The 16,847-nt window shown below is 41.6% G+C and overlaps 1 pseudogene across 1 annotated transcript; it reads right to left on the reverse strand.

The window, feature by feature from the left end:
- Positions 1 to 2,328: 2,328 nt before the first annotated feature.
- Positions 2,329 to 4,000, reverse strand: LOC136121710 (elongation factor 1-alpha 1 pseudogene; annotated as a pseudogene). The gene has a single exon (XR_010655735.1). The product of XR_010655735.1 is annotated as an elongation factor 1-alpha 1 pseudogene (transcript).
- Between the last annotated feature and the right edge of the window lie 12,847 nt (positions 4,001 to 16,847).

A 16,847-nucleotide genomic window follows, 5' to 3' on the forward strand; every position in this document is an offset into this window, starting at 1 on the left:
AAAGAAGGCCCTGGCTCAGTCTCTCAAAATCTCTGCTAATGTTTGAAACATGTCAAAAATCCCAATGTTCACTCATCGCCCCCATAATTCCAGTTTGGCTTTGAATGCAGCCACGTTATCTGCTGATTTGAACACAGTTGTTGTTCTCCCCTGACGTGACAGGTTGAGTTTGTTGAGCAGGTTGAATGTGTCACACAAGTAAGCAAGTTTTGCGACCCATCTGCGTCACTGAAATGTGCTGCCAGGGGTGACTGTTTTTCTAAAAGAAATCTCTGGAGCCGCTCTCGTAACTCAGAAACTCTGGCCAGTGATCTACCTCTAGAAAGCCATCTCACGTCTGTGTGTAAGAGAAGACGTGTGTGCTCTGTGTCCTTCTCCTCACAGAGCTGCACGAACAGACCTGAGTTAAGGGCATGTACTTTAATGCAGTTGATAATTTTAATCGCATCCTGCAAAACGTTGTTAAGTTCAGGTGACATTTTCCAGCTAGCCAGCATTCCTCTATGGATGACTCAGTGCGTAGACTCACATTCAGAAGCGACCTCTTTGACCCGAGTAGTGAAACCAGAAGGCCGTGAAGTCATGGCAGCAGCTCCGTCCATGCATATACAGACACAAAATGACCAGTTCAGTTTTCCTGATACGTAATCATTCAAAGACTTGAATAGTTCTGCAGCTGTGGTGTTGGCAACAAAAGTGCACATAACATATCCTCATGCACATCCTCCTGAAAAATAGATTACACAAATACAAGCATTGTTGCCTTGTTGTCAACATCGGTAGACTTGCCAACCTGGATTGTGTACCATAGTGACTCATTAATCCTAACAATTGTGCCTCAATATCCTCTGCTATTTCATCAATTCATCTAGTTACAGTGCTAGCCAAAAGAGGAATACGTGTCATCTTTTGAACAGCCTCTCCTAAAAGTTCATGACAAACGTCCTTAGCAGCAGGCAGGATCAGCTCTTCACCAATAGTAAAGGGCTTCTTAGCTTTAGCAATGTGGTTAGCCACTAAGAATGATGCTTTCAGGGCAGACACATTTGATGAACTTCAATAACTGCTTCTGTTATTTGTGTTCACGCTTTTTTCTTTTGAAAAACTCCACAGGCTTGTCTTTTAATGCAGGAAGCTTGACCTCCATGTGGTGAAGCAGTTTTGAAGGTTTCACGGCTTCCTTGGATAGCCGGTCGCCACATATTATACAAAGCTGGCTTGGAGAATGTGAATCACCTATTGCAATGAACCTGTAATTTAAGTAGGACTTGGTATTTTCTTTTAAATGCAGCTTTCTTTTTGTTGGCAGTCTTGGAGTCTTCTGCTGTCTCATCATTGGGTCTTTCCCCCTTTTCAAAGAAGCTCTCCAGTGATGTTTGTTTTTTACACATTTTGGGTAGGGTTAGCTTGTGGGCTTACCAAAACTGTGACTGAGACAAGTGTTTAGTGCCGGAAAGAGGCGCAGATGGAAGTGGTAAATAAAATAATGGGTGGGCCAAGCGCAGACTAAAGTGTCGGATTCTGACTTAAAGCCTGCCACCAGCTGCAGCCGTACAACTGAAGTACATCAACTCACTTGCCACTGTAAAGCCTGCCACCAGCTGCAGCTTAGTTGTCATCGCTTGCCACTCACTGATAGGGTTTTTTTTTTTTTTTTTTTTTTTTTTTTTTTTTTTTTTGCGGTACGCGGGCCTCTCACTGCTGTGGCCTCTCCCGCCGCGGAGCACAGGCTCCAGACGCCCAGGCCCAGCGGCCACGGCCCACGGGCCCAGCCGCTCCGCGGCATGCGGGATCCTCCCGGACCGGGGCACGAACCCGCGTCCCCTGCATCGGCGGGCGGACTCCCAACCACTGCGCCACCAGGGAAGCCCACTGATAGGGTTTTGATGTGAGTCTGCAAGCAGTTGATTTATTATGGTCTCTGTGCAAACCTCTCTGCTGATGATAATCTGTATTTGCAGCCGCTCCCCAGCACTAGCATCACTACCTCAGCTCCACCTCAGATCATCAGGCGTTAGATTCCCATAAGGAGCTCGCAACCTAGATCCCTCGCATGCGCAGTTCACAGTAGGATTTGCGCTCCTGTGAGTCTAATTCTGCCGCTCATCTGACAGGAGGCGGAGCTCAGGCGGTAATGCGAGGGGAGGGGAGCAGCTGTAAATACACATGAAGCTTTCTTCTATCAGCTCGCCCGCGGCTCACCTCCTGCTGTGCGGCCCGGTTCCTAACAGGCCACGGACCAGTACTGGTCCATGGTCCAGGGGTTGGGGACTCCTGATCTAAAATCTCCAAAATTTTACCAACATAAACTCTTTTATTTATTTATTCCTCATTAAACTTTTTTAATGGGTCTCAAATTCTGTGACAGATTTTTGGTCAAGTTGTTTCCATTAAAAAGTACTGATTTTAAAAACTAATAACTTAAAACTGCCACACACAAAACAAATGGTCCACAACACATTCTCCTTTCCTTCTGAAGGTTTTACGATGCATTGTTATCATTAACCAGTCTTTTGCTATTAAACTTAAATGGCCAATTGAGACAAACAGTTCTGAGACCGTTCTTCCACCACTGATTAAGACTGGGGTGGCAGGTATTGGGGATAATATTCATTTAGCCTTCTGAGCTTTCTGGGCAGACGTGGTGACCTTGCCAGCTCCAGCTGCCTTCTTGTCCACTGCTTTGATGACACCCACAGCAACCGTCTGTCTCATGTCATGAACAGCAAAGCGGCCCAGAGGAGGATAGTCAGAGAAGCTCTCAACACACATGGGTTTGCCAGGAACCATATTAACGATAGCAGCATCACCAGATTTCAAGAATTTGGGGCCATCTTCCAGCTTTTTCCCAGAACTACGATCAATCTTCTCCCTCAGCTCAGCAAACGTGCAGGCAATGTGAGCTGTGTGACAATCCAGCACAGGTGCATAGCCAGCACTGACTTGGCCTGGATGGTTCAAGATAATCACCTGAGCTGTGAAGCCAGCTGCTTCCATCGGTGGGTCATTTTTGCTGTCACCAGCCACATTGCCACGACGAACATCTTTGACAGACACGTTCTTGACATTGAAGCCCACATTGTCCCCAGGAAGGGCTTCACTCAAAGCTTCATGGTGCATTTCAACAGACTTCACTTCAGTTGTCACATTGACTGGAGTAAAGGTGACCACCATTGCCAGGTTTGAGAACACCAGTCTCCACTCGACCCACAGGGACAGTGCCAATACCACCAATTTTGTAGACGTCCTGGAGAGGCAAACGCAAGGGTCTGTCAGTTGGGTGAGTTGGTGGCAGGATGCAATCCAGAGCTTCAAGCAGTGTGGTTCCACTGGCATTGCCATCCTTACGGGTGACTCTCCATCCCTTGAACCACAGCATGTTAGCACTTGGCTCCAGCATGTTTTCACCGTTCCAGCCAGAAATTGGCACAAATGCTACTGTGTTGGGGTTGTAGCCAACTTTCTTAATGTAGGTGCCGACTTCCTTTACAATTTCCTCGTATCTCTTCTGGCTGTAGGGTGGCTCGGTGGAATCCATTTTGTTAACTCCAACAATTCGCTGTTTCACACCCAGAGTGTAGGCCAGAAGGGCCTGCTCACGGGTCTGCCCATTCTTGGAAATACCTGCTTCAAATCCACCAACACCAGCAGCAACAATCAGGACAGCACAGTCAGCCTGGGATGTGCCTGTAATCATGTTTTTGATGAAGTCTCTGTGTCCTGGGGCATCAATGATGGTCACATAGTACTTGCTGCTCTCAAACTTCCATAGGGAGATATCAACGGTGATACCACGCTCGCGTTCAGCTTTCAGTTTGTCCAAGACCCAGGCATACTTGAAGGAGCCCTTCCCCATCTCGGCAGCCTCCTTCTCGAACTTTTCAATGGTTCTCTTGTCGATCCCACCACATTTGTAGATCAGATGGCCAGTAGGGGTGGACTTCCCTGAATCTACGTGTCCTATGACAACGATGTTGATGTGCGTCTTCTCCTTTCCCATTTTTGCTTAGGTTTAGCGGTGGTTTTCACGACACCTGTATCCTGGCGGCAAACCCTTTGTGAAAAAAGATAAACTCTTTTAAGTTGCATAGTTATGTGGGTATAAACTAGGTGGCCCTCCCCTTGGAGCTCACAGTCCTGGATGTGAGACAGTCACAAACCAGTGATGGTAGATCAGTGCACCAAATGTAATACTAGGGGTACATGTTACATTTCATAGGGGTGGAAGGGGAGAGTGGCCGGTCACCTGAGGAGTGTGCTCTGGAAGTCCTCATGGAGGAGAGAGTTGCTTGAGCTAAATCTGCTGGAAAGAGCGGCAGCAAACAGCAGGGTGGAGGGTAGGGATGAGGGAATTTTACTAGCCTGTGCCAAGCCAGAAGAATATTAAAGCAGCATAACGAGGTCACAGAAGGGCAAAAAGTTGGCAAGGTGGGCAAGCCCCCTGCAAGGAAGTAGTGGGAAATGAGGCTGGAGATATCAAGTAGTAGCCCACGGCAGAAGAAATTGACAAGGACTAACACGAATGTATATTCGGCAAAGTTGTCAAGGATAAAGAATTTTATTCCCATCCAGACAGAAAAACAGGGGAATGATGACAACGAACTTAGACTTGTCTGAAACATGTGATGTCAGAAAATGGTGGTGTGAAATATCTTAAAAAGGCTGAGAGCAAAAGCATGACCCAAATTATTACATACAGCCAAGCTGGTGTTGACAAAGGGCAAACTGACACTCCTAAACCCACAAAAACTCAAAAATACAATAACCAAGAGCTCTTTTTTAAAAATCTCCTTCAGCAAAAATCCAGTCAATCAAGAGGGTAATCAAACTTTAAAACTCAGTGATAAGGAAGTTAATGGTAAAAAAAACAAAAACAAAAACAAAAACTGGAGGTGAGATTTTAATCCCTTTCAATATAAAACAAAAACAATTGTGGGATTATGGTTATGGAATAAAATGTAAGTGACATCACAATATTAAAAAAATAATAATAGAAACGGCCCCAAATTGGAACATGTAGTTAACAAAACATTGGTTCAAGCCTCTTAATAGTTCTCACAGTCTTGTTAAGTTTAGAAGGGCATTTTAGGGGTGACTATGTCTTGTGAGTAGATAATCTGATGATTATTAATTCCTTCAGTTTCACTTCAGTTATTTTGTTGTAAATAAACTAAAAGTAAAAACAAAAGTGAAATTAGAGTAAAATTTGAAAAGAAGTGTATATAGTATAATTGCATTACATATATATTTTATATATATAACTTTAATGCCCAAAGAAAAGGGATGGAATAACATTCACCAAATAACAACAGTTACTGTATCTGGGTGGTAGAATTGTGGATAATATAAAAAAATATTTTGCTTCCTCTTGTAAATTTCTGTGTTGCTTGATTTTTAAAATATATTGAGGCCACCGCTACCCTGACACCAAAACCAGAGAAAGATGTCACAAAAAAAGAAAACTACAGGCCAAAATCACTGATGAACATAGATACAAAAATCCTCAACAAAATACTAGCAAACAGAATCCAACACACATTAAAAGGATCATATACCATGATCAAGTGGGGTTTATCCCAGGAATGCAAGGATTCTTCAATATATGCAATCAATCAATGTGATACACCATATTAACATATTGAAGGATAAAAAACATACTATAATATCAATAGATGCAGAAAAAGCTTTCAACAAAACTCAACACCGATTTATGACAAAAACGCTCCAAAAAGTAGGCATAGAGAGAACCTACCTCGACATAAAAAAGGCCATTATATGACAAACCCAAAGCCAACATCGTTCCCAATGGTGAAAAATTCCACTAAGATCAGGAACAAGACAAGGTTGCCCACTCTCACCACTACTATCAACATAGTTTTGGAAGTTTTAGCCACAGCAATCAGAGAAGAAAAAGAAATTAAAGGAATCCAAATTAGAAAAGAAGAAGTAAAACTGTCACTCTTTGCAGATGACATGATACTATGCATAGAGAATCCTAAAGATGCTACCAGAAAACTACTAGAGCTAATCAATAAATTTGGTAAAGTAGCAGGATAAAAAATAAATGCACAGAAATCTCTGGCATTCCTATACAGGAATGATGAAAAATCTGAAAGTGAAATCAAGAAAACACTCCCATTTACCACTGCAACAAAAAGAATAAAATACCTAGGAACAAACCTACCTAAGGAGACAAAAGACCTGTATGCAGAAAACTATAAAACACTAATGAAAGAAATTAAAGATGATACAAACAGATGGAGAGATGTACCATGTTCTTGGATTGGAAGAATCAACATTGTGAAAATGACTATACTACCTAAAGCAATCTACAGATTCAATGCAATCCCTATCAAACTACCAATGGCATTTTTCACAGAACTAGAACAAAAAAATTCACAATTTGTATGGAAACACAAAAGACCCCGAATAGCCAAAGCAATCTTGAGAAAGAAAAATGGAGCTGGTGGAATCAGGCTCCCTGACTTCAGACTATACTACAAAGCTACAGTAATCAAGAAAATACAGTTCTGGCACAAAAACAGAAATATAGATCAATGGAACAGGATAGAAAGTCCAGAGATAAACCCACACACATATGGTCACCTTATCTTTGAGAAAGGAGGCAAGAATATACAGTAGAGAAAAGACAGCCTCTTCAATAAGTGGTGCTGGGAAAACTGGACAGCTACATGTAAAAGTATGAGATTAGAACACTCCCTAACACCATACACAAAAATAAACTCAAATGGATTAGAGACCTAAAAGTAAGGCCAGACACTATAAACTCTTAGAGGAAAACATAGGCAGAACACTCTTTGACATAAATCACAGCAAGATCCTTTTTGACTCACCTCCTAGACAAATGGAAATAAAAACAAAAATAAACAAATGGGACCTAATGAAACTTAAAAGCTTTTGCACAGCAAAGGAAATCATAAACAAGATGAAAAGACAACCCTCAGAATGGGAGAAAATATTTGCAAACGAAGCAACTGACAAAGGATTAATCTCCAAAATATACAAGCAGCTCATGCAGCTCAATATCAAAAAACCAAACAGCCCAATCCAAAAATGGGCAGAAGACCTAAATAGACATTTCTCCAAAGAAGATATACAGATTGCCAACAAACACATGAAAGGATGCTCAACATCACTAATCATTAGTGAAATGCAAATCAAAACTAGAATGAGGTATCACCTCACACCAGTCAGAAGGGCCATCATCAAAAAATCTACAAACAGTAAATGCTGGAGAGGGTGTGGAAAAAGGGAACCATCTTGCACCATTGGTGGGAATCTAAATTGATACAGCCACTATGGAAAACAGTATGGAGGTTCCTTAAAAAACTACAAATAGAACTACCATATGACCCAGCAATCCCACTACTGGGCATATACCCTGAGAAAACCATAATTCAAAGAGTCATGTACCACAATGTTCATTGCAGCACTATTTACGATAGCCAGGACATGGAAATACCCTAAGTGTCCATTGACAGACGAATGGATAAAGAAGATGTGGCACATATATGCAACGGAATATTACTCAGCCATGAAAAGAAATGCAATTGAGTTTTTTGTAGTGAGGTGGATGGACCTAGAGTCTGTCATACAGAGTAATGTAAGTCAGAAAGAGAAAACCAAATACCGTATGCTAACAAATATATATGGAATGTAAAAGAAAAAACAAAATGGTTCTGACGAACCTAGAGGCAGGACAGAAATAAAGATGCAGACATGGAGAATGGAGCTCAGGACATGGGGAGGGGGAAGTGTAAGCTGGGACGAAGTGAGAGAGTGGCATGGACATATATACACTACCAAACGTAAAATAGATAGCTGGTGAGAAGCAGCCGCATAGCAGAGGGAGATCTGCTCAGTGCTCTGTGACCACCTAGAGGCGTGGGATACTGAGGGTGCGAGGGAGGGTCAAGAGCGTGGGGATACGGGGATATATGTGTATGTATAGCTGACCCACTTTGTTATACAGCAGAAACTAAAACAACATTTATAGCAATTATACTCCAATAAAGACGTTAAAAAAAGTAATATGTTTATTCTATAAATATTTATTGAGTGTTTATTGTTATTTAAGCACTGGGGATACACTGTGAACTATAAAAATAAACTCCTTGCATCACGGAGCTTGCTTTCTAGTTAGGAAGACAGACTATATGTAAGAAAACAAATAAGGGTAGTTTATGATGAGTGATATGAAGGAAATGAGAAGGGGAGGAGCAGGGTGCACATTCGTTAGGATCAGGAGGGAATGAACATTGAGCTGAGCTGAGACCTGAAGCAGCAGAGGAGCCAGCCTGTGCAGTGCTGGGGGAAGAGCATTCTGGACAGAGGGAACCTGGCTTCGGGGTAGGAAAAGACTCAGCACATTTGAAGAATAGAAGAGAGGCTAGTGTGTCTGAAATATAAGGGAGAGAGCTTGGTGGGATGATTTTTAAGAGATTAAAGGGAATCTGAACATATAGAACCTGGGAGGTCCTGAAAGCCAGTTTGGATTTTATTCCACTTTCATTAGCAAGACACATACACACACACACACACATGCTTTTTCAGATATGACTGCACCTGCTTGGAGCCATTTCTGAGGAGCCTGAGCCCAAACAATTCTGAAAAGGAAGCCAACAAAGCCTCATCCCTGGACACTTCACTTATGCGAGATAATAAATTCCTTATTTTGCTCAAATATTTTCTGTCATCATTTTCAGCTATTAAATGGTATCTAGCCCCAGGTACCTTGTCATATGTTTGGGCCCATTATCAGGAACTCTCCATGAAATGCTACTTAGCTTCAGTGACTTTAAACAAGTTGAAGCCTGTATGCTATGCTAAAAAATAGAGGAAATAGATTTTCAAATCTCAGTCCACATTTACCTTTTTATTAAGTGTAGCAGAATTTATGGAAAGTGAAAATATCTCTCTATGAGGAAGTTTGAACTGTGTGGTAGGAGATCTGTAGACATTTGACTCATATCTTTAAGATATTTTTGGTGGTATTTGAATTTCTCATTAAAAATAGATGATGCAGTAGTTATTGTGTAAATTATTAGTTCAACATAAACCCAACTGGAATTGCTCATTTTAACAAATCACCCAATATTTCAAGCTCCTTTCTATATATCTGGCTTGTAAAGACCGATTGTAGCATCTACTAACAGCCTAGCGGAGAGCCTTGCACCTTGTGGTGTACAAAAAAATTGTTGATTGGGCTTTGTGATTGGATAGATTTATTTACAAAATATCACATTCTACTCTTGTAATTTTTTTTTTTTTTTGCGGTACGCAGGCCTCTCACTGTTGTGGCCTCTCCCGTTGCGGAACACAGCCTCTGGACACGCAGGCTCAGCGGCCATGGCTCACAGGGCCAGCTGCTCCGAGGCACGTGGGATCCTCCCAGAGGGAAGCACGAACCCGCGTCCCCCGCATTGGCAGGCGAACTCTCAACCACTGCGCCACCAGAGAAGCCCTCTACTGGTGTAATTTTATTCACTGGTCACAGACATAAAACCCAGCATAAACTATATGTATGTTAGTTTTATTGAAGGAAATGAAAATCAAAAGAAACACTCCCCCTTGTGGTTAATTATTCCAATTGCAAATCCTTCACCTTACAAGTGGAAAGAAATTAGATACAAAAGAGCTTTTTGCAAATATGTTCTTTACCGACCATATTCTAAAACCAATATAGAATCTCCCAGTTTCAGATGGTAGAGGAAAACCAGATCTCAAAGTTTCATTACTGTAAAATCTAAGACATACACAACAAATTGGTTAAAAAACAGAGAAAAATGTCCCCAATAAGGGTTGATAACCAATGAAAAGCAAAGCTCCCTTAAGGAGTGCAGTATGGGCTCTAGGAAAGCTCCTAGAACTCACTTTCTGGAGTCATTAAGAGAGGGGGCTGAGGGAAACAAAAACCTGAAAAACATTACCAAAGGGGATTTGGTGAAGCAGAAACCTATACAATTGGAAGACCCACGCCCTCAGAAATAAAAAAGAGATCTGAGGCAGTTGCAGGTGCAGGGAGAGGCTGAGCCCGGAGTCCTTGGTACATAGGCCAGGAAAAGTCCTCCTCGTCTTACAGGCGCTCAAGAAGGGAGTCAATTCACTTTTCACACACCTGTCAGCAGTATGAGAGTAGAAATGACTGACGCCTGAATACCCGGCAAGAGCACAAGCGGGGCTGCATTTCCTTAAAAGCAACAAAAGTTCCGGAGGCCCAAATCCAGCTAGAGGTTGAGGATGATCTGAAGCCCGAGTTTACCCCTAGATGTGAAGAGGACACCCCTGGCATTATGAAGTAAACCCGGCTGAAGACCTTTAATAAAGCCCCAGAAGAGAGAACAGAGCCTGTTCTGGCCAATGAAGGTTGCAGCCAGGCCTAGCTGAGAAATATCTCTTCCAGACCTAACTGACACCCCACCCCATGCCCTCAGGCTACACATAATTTTTCCTCCTCTGTACCTCAGGGGTCAACAAACTTTTTCTGTAAAGAGCCAGATAGTAAATATTTAGACATCCCAACCATATGATCTCCATTACAGCTGCTCAACTCTGTTGTCGGGCAGCCGGTGATAATATGTAAGTGAATGAGTAGGGCTTGTTTCAATAAAATGATTTGCAAAAACTGGAGATGGGCCACTTTGTCCCTCAGGCCATATTTGCTGATGCTCGCAGTGTCACTTATAAAGTAAGGAAAAAAGAATGGAGTGAAAGGGAATTCAGCCACATTAAACAGCTCTCTACAGGCACTAGATAGAAAGGGCTAAGGTCCTTGAGGGAAGGAAAGCACATGTGGTAAGCCTCACTTTAATTCCAGCTTTCTCTTTGAGGGTGTTTTCCACACCCTGGCACAAGGAAATAGAGCTCAAGAAGAGAACAGGCAAATCAAAACTAAAACACTAACTAGAAGAAACCTGGTGTGACTATATTCACATAGAACAAAATACAGGGCAAGAAGTGTAAGAACTGAAGGATAATACATCATAATAAAAAGGTCAATTCAATAAGAAGGTACAACAGCCCTAAATTAGTATATATCATATAACATGGCTTCAAAATACATAAAACAAATATTGACAGAATTAAAGCAAAGGTAGATAAATCCACAATCATAGTTGAGGATATTAACCCACGTCTATGAACACAAGTCTATCAACTAATAGACAAACGAGCAGACAAAAATCAGTAAGCATAGAGATGATTTGCATACAAGTTAATCAATTTGATTTCATTAACATATAGAACACTATATCCAACCTAATTCTAGGTTGATAGTTATTTTTCTTTAGGTACTTTAAAGACATTTCTCTACAGCATCTTGTTTTTATTTTTGCTTGTTACTTTACCTTTCTTCCTCTTTACCTAATTTTTTTTTTTTTTTTTTGCCTCTGTCTGCTTTTTAGTTTTCTCTGCTTCAGTGTCCTGAGAACTGTTGTTTCATATGTTTTGTCCTGTTTTTTAGCTGTTTCAATTGGAAGGATAAATCTTGCCCATGTTACTCTTAACCAGAAGAAGAGGGTTTTTCCATACCATTTTGGAATAAAAGCCAGAGAGGTATCAATACATTCCAGTTTGTTTCTTGGGGCATGACAGTCTGGCTACCTGGAGTTCTGTGCATACAGAGGGTGTGGTGGCTGGGAATTCAGGGGTCAACTTTCTAAGTATATATTTTAATTTAAAACTCTAGTTTTTCTCTCTGTTTTCATTCCCACACACCATTTTCTCCAGTTCCAGGTTTCTGACGCCCAATCTAAACCTCCTCAGCTGTATCTTTCTCACTTTTCTTTACATTTGCATGCACTCAGCCTGCCATACTGACAAGACCTTGCCTTTATATTTTTAATGCTGGTCAATTCTTTTAGCACTCTATACATTTATTTTTACTCAGGGAATCAAATTATTTAACAGAGTTCTAAAAAAAGCAAAGCTCAGTTAACATTATCCAAGTCCAGACTTCGTCACGTTTCACTTAGCTTCAGGAGTCCATTTAATCATTTTACATATCTTATGCACTTTTATACACATTTTATGCACATTTGAATTACATGCATTTGAAGTCATCCAACTAAATGACAGTAATAAAGTTTCACTCTGTAAAATATTTGAAATAACAATAATGAAATAAATTGATGAAAATCCATTAATTCAATTATCAAAAGGAATTAATTAAAATCAGTCCAAGATTGCTACTCTTAGAATCGGCTCTGAGTGCATATGCGATTTTTGCTTTTGCCACATGATGGCATCACTTTAGCTAATAATTACAAATATCATTCTCCAAAAGAATTTTGTCTTAAATTATGCATCTTCTGAATGCTACTATCTTTGTAAATTATCCTTTTGTATATATAAACTGTGATCGCCCAGTCTGTAGGCCTGACCAATCCAACAGTTTGACTTTGAACTACGGAATAGTCAGGGCTAATCTATCAAGGCTCTCCACAGATCCTTCACTGTGGGGACCTGAAGCTGTTGATTCCTAAAAGTTTTTGCTGTCGAGTTTAGAGATGTCCTTATGAAAAGCCCAGTGAGTTATACAGATAACAGTGCCCTGCTCCTATCGATATATAATTAAGTCAGATAAGAGCGCTTACTGTGTGAATCCAAATGCTGAGAGATTAAAATGTGTCCCAGTCAATAATCAAAGATAAAATATTAGGGAAGATGGAGATAGTCCCCTGATTCATAAGGTAAGCTTATCAGGGATAATCAATGAACACAATTTAATTATATACAGGAAACACTTTAGTGTGCTTTCTCCATGCTTATGGGGCCTTAAACAACAAGGACCCCTTCTGGCTATGGCTCCACCTTTTGTATTGTTTCTGTCCCTTAATGAGAATACCTAGCATTTTTTGAGAGCCTTCTATATACCATGCTCAGGGCTTCACATTTTCTTATGCCATTTAATTCTTACTGCAACCCTGTGAGGTAAGCATAATAATTCTTATATCAATAGACGAAGGAAGCTCAGACATTTATCTGGGGTCATTCATCTAGTAAATAACAGAACCAGGGTTTGAATCCGGCTCCTTTGTGCTCCCAAACCCACACATTCAAACCTTCACTCAGGACGCTTAACGTTTCCCTTGAATATGTGACCCTACACCTTCTACCGTTTCCCTATCTTAACTGGTATCCACCAGTTATTATGCTTGACAGTTTCCTGCTAAAAATAACTTATATATTCCATAATTATTTACAACTGTTTAAAAATAATGGTGAAAGGGCATCATATGTCTATTATGCTCCAGTGCCCTGATTAATGTGCACTTTGAATGGTCCTGTGGAGGTTCCGAGAGTTTACTTGATAGAGTAATTCCAGAGGGATATATAGACCTGCAATGAGTGGGTTCAAATCTGCAGCTAGTTCATTCAGCAGGGCTGGACATCACATTACACAGAGGAGCTTTAGAATTTCAGAGTTAGAAGGGATGACGAAGATCACTGAGTCCAAATAACTGACCTTGAATGCACTCTGCCGTGCGCCTACCAAGCAGTTGGCCACCCACTCCTTGAATACCCTGAATACCAGAGAACTCTGTAGCCCAAGAGTTACTTTCAGTCTTGGACCAGTGTGACTGCTCTTCTTTATGTTCTGACATATAGCAGGGATAGCCAGCTGCTAAGGAGATGGAGGTGGCCATGGCAGCTAAAGTTGGCAGAGGATTTCCCACTTGATCGAAACTGGTTCAGGTGCTGGGTCAAAACCTATCTCTGGAGGAGGGCCATCAAGAGAAGTTTTGGCAGGGCAGATGCTGGACAGAAGTTTAAAGCTTGTGAAAAGTATTTTTATTTTAATGTACCTATCTGGTTCAACCTTTTGAGGTGAAATATAAATGTACATAAACCAGGTCTGATTAAGGTTCTTAGAATAGCTGAATCAGATGACAGATCAAAATCTACTTAAGAAAAAAACAGTCATAATGTAAATCTTCAAAGACCATCATTACGCTACATATTAAAATCTCCTCCTGGACTTCGTGTATAAACAAAACTATATGATTAATCTGAAGTCATCAAAAGTGCCTGGAAACAACACATTTATGACAGGTAGGCCTTAATAATTGTGTTGATTTTCCTTTCTAACTAAACACCTAAAATAATAATAGCTAAAATAATCATTTCCACAAGAGGGCGCCAATAGCTATCTTAATCTCAACAAACGGGAGCTCAGTTTTGGAATACAAAACGGGCTGTCACACTTTTATTTACGTAGTCACACCATATATTTCAACGTAATTCGCATATTTTACTTGGGAAATTAACTCCACTGTTGCTGTCTCTCAAAAAAATAACATCTTACTTTTCAGAAAGGTGCAGTTCCTACTTGATATTAAAAAAATGTCCTCTCACCTTTAATTCCAGTATTGTTTAATTCTTTAAGATAAATACAAAATGCATTTTACAACTGAATTCATGTTATTAATATTTTTACAATTTCCTTAAAATATGAAATTTGGGCAAGATTGCTTTGCTTTAAATGACAAAACAAAAATGCCTCAATTTCCCCCATTTTATGGACAAATCTAAGAGAAGGTCTGGGCAATGTCTAGGGGTGTTGCTAAATTCATAGGTGGCTCAAAATTTGGCAGGTTCTCCAAAGCGCCCTATGTTGCTCTTTGGAAATGATTAATGAATCTCTGGTAGTTACTCCTAGCATAAGCTTCCTAGTTCACACACACACACACGCACACATACACACACACACACACACACTCACACCGATGCTTAAGACATTTCATATACTTAGTTTTCCCCCCATCCTCCATCTTTCACATTGAGTCCTCCACTTGCTGCATACAAAGAATAACAGGAAAATTGACAGGAAAATCTGCTTACCCCCGGGACAACAGTGTCAAATTGGTCCCTTCTAGGAAATGCAAGGAGAATCTTCATAATTTAGTATGTTTTTCCATAGTGTTGGTCTCTGTCCACAAAGGAGGAAGTTCTTAGCAATAAAAATAGTATTTATTGAGCACCTAATTGTGTCAGGCATTATAGAATAATAATCACACAAGGCACAATTTATTTTATCCTCTTAACAACCCAATGACTTAGGTATTATTAACACTCCCATTTTACAGCTGGGAAAACTGAGAAACTGAGTCTCAGAGAATTTAAGTACTTGGTCACGTTCCCTTGCTCTGGTAGAGCCAGGATTTGGATCCAGTTCTATCCTATTCCAAGGTCCTAAACTTTCAACCATTATTCTTCATACCCCTCTGAAACGTTTGAACAAGGGTAGATCTGGAAAATCTATGACCTCCTTTGATGGACGTCATAGGATGTGGGAGAGATGGAGGAAAGTCATTTCCAAACTTCAGGTGGATCTCAGAGTGGCATCAGCCACCTCCAAACACTGTTACTGGGTCAGGAATGGGCACGTGACCTAGGTCACATTCCAGGATTTTTGTTTGAGTGCCTGGGAAGGTGAATTCTCCTCTGCTGGCGTCTGATGAGGTGAGCCTTGAGTGAGCCTCCATAAGGACCCCAAGACTCCTCCATCTACCATTTCTCACCCAGAGAAAACACAGTGGAGCTGGGGACCTAAGGACACCACGTGAACCAGGAATCAATACGAGCCGAAGTTAAGTGACACAATACACTTCTCACTGGCAGAGCCATCTTGGGTTGAGCTTTCTGCCTCTCATCCCTAGATGTGCTTGAGCTGATTCATCCAGCTCAAATACAACAGTGCAGGAGACACTGAGCAGACTTTCCCAAGCTTGGCACCAAGAACAGAAAACACCACATGTGAAATCATGAAGTGCCTGCATTCTGAAGACAGCGGCCAACAATGGACCAGACAGTTCCCTCAGGGCGTACAAAGAGTCCGCAGAACTGACCCACCCACACGTGACTGTCCCCGGTCCTCCAGTCTGGAGGGCAGAGGACTGGGGAGAGGAAAGGGTGAGAGCCAGTGGATTGCTTGTCCTCAGGGAAACTGTAGGGCTTAAATGAAAGATGATTCTTCCCCTTCCCCAGGGAGAAGGGGAGGGTACTCCTGTCACCAAGACAAGTGAGAGTAAGGCTGCAAGAGAACAGCTCAGACTGGGGCCTGCATGCCGCACACTCTCAGGAGAATGCATGCATGCCCTGGTGAGATGTCTGCCTAGGCAGGGAACTGGCTGATTTGTCCCTGTGCCCATCTGGGTGGGGGACCGAAAGAGAGACAGCAGAAGGGAGAGAGGGGGCCGTCTCCTCTTCCACTGTTTGGTGGCAAAGATGAGCGAGTTGACTGTGGGTCAAGTGAGTACCACAGAAAGTAGCCAGGTTTTAGGCATCTTGCTCTGCCCACAGTGGTGGCCTCCTGGCAAGGGGAGTCCAGTAACGAGAAGCTGTGGGGTGTTGGCACCAGCAAATGGGAGGTGGGAGAAGTGGAGTGAGAGCTGGATCTCCTGGTCAGGGAACTGTGGAGTGAACAGGTCCTACAGGGCCCTCTGAAGGACTCATCCACGGACCACACAACAAAGATTACAAGGAAGGGATGGGATTTAAATTGAATTTGAGATTGATGCTTTAACATAAATGAGTTTTAATGACTCGAAGTGACTGGAAATTTATGTGATCGATCCCAGATGATATTAAGTGACAAGAAATGAAGAATGAATGAGGCATAGTTCAAGGCAGTGACTGGAAGAAATAAACTCTTTATAAATTTCCACTCCACAGAGTTGAGACTGCTCAGAAACTCTAATGGGATATTGGAGAATTCCTCCCTCACCATACAGACATCTGAAAACGGACCAAGAGGCAATAGAAACTTTGGCATTACGTCAGAAGTGGCCATGGCAAGTGCGGCACCAATATCTCCGTCCACGGTT

The sequence above is a fragment of the Phocoena phocoena genome, chromosome 3, assembly GCF_963924675.1.
Source record: "Phocoena phocoena chromosome 3, mPhoPho1.1, whole genome shotgun sequence".
NCBI classification, from domain to species: Eukaryota; Metazoa; Chordata; class Mammalia; order Artiodactyla; family Phocoenidae; genus Phocoena; species Phocoena phocoena.